This window comes from Phalaenopsis equestris, unplaced genomic scaffold, assembly GCF_001263595.1.
Source record: "Phalaenopsis equestris unplaced genomic scaffold, ASM126359v1 Scaffold000732, whole genome shotgun sequence".
Classification (NCBI taxonomy): domain Eukaryota; kingdom Viridiplantae; phylum Streptophyta; class Magnoliopsida; order Asparagales; family Orchidaceae; genus Phalaenopsis; species Phalaenopsis equestris.
In genome coordinates, this window is record NW_018165172.1 from 358 (window position 1) to 1,209 (window position 852).

An 852-nucleotide genomic window follows, 5' to 3' on the forward strand; every position below is an offset into this window, starting at 1 on the left:
TGTGTTCTACTCCCTCGGGACCGTAGGTCTGTGCCCTATTCCCACCGATATTCTCCGGGATCGTAGACCTGTGGTCTACTCCCTCGGGACCGTAGACCTGTACCCTACTCCCACCGATATACTCCGGGATCGTAGACATGTGTTCTACTCCCTCGGGACCGTAGGTCTGTGCCCTATTCCCACCGATATTCTCCGGGATCGTAGACCTGTGGTCTACTCCCTCGGGACCGTAGACCTGTACCCTACTCCCACCGATATACTCCGGGATCGTAGACATGTGTTCTACTCCCTCGGGACCGTAGACTTGTGCCCTACTCCCACCGATATATCCCACTGATACCCTCCGGGATCGTAGACATGTGTTCTACTCCCTCGGGACCGTAGGTCTGTGTCATACTCCACCGATATATCTCACCGATACCCTCCGAGATCGTAGACCTGTGTTCTACTCCCTCGGGACTGTAGGTCTCCGCCCTACTCCCTTTTCAGCACTAAATCCTAACACGAGTCTGAAATCTACACTCAAAACTCGATAGTTTGAAATCCATCTTTTAATCCCCAGTGGATATGTTTTTATCATTCATTTCTACGCTCTGTTCTAGGTATGTAGGCCTAGACTTTCGTGTTGGTTTCGTTGATCTTTTCGGTCAACACCAATACGCGCGGTGTGCTCGTCCGGCACACCACACCTATTGGGGGTCCATTTGTTGACCTCATTTTTAGTGAGGTCTAGTCTTTCTCCGTAGGAGTTAGGATCTAGCCTTAGGGGTCTTCCTGCGACTATCTTAGAACCTTAGAAGTGGTGCCCGCCTCGTTTTTTTTAGTTCGACCTATTTCCGTCCTCTTTTGGAG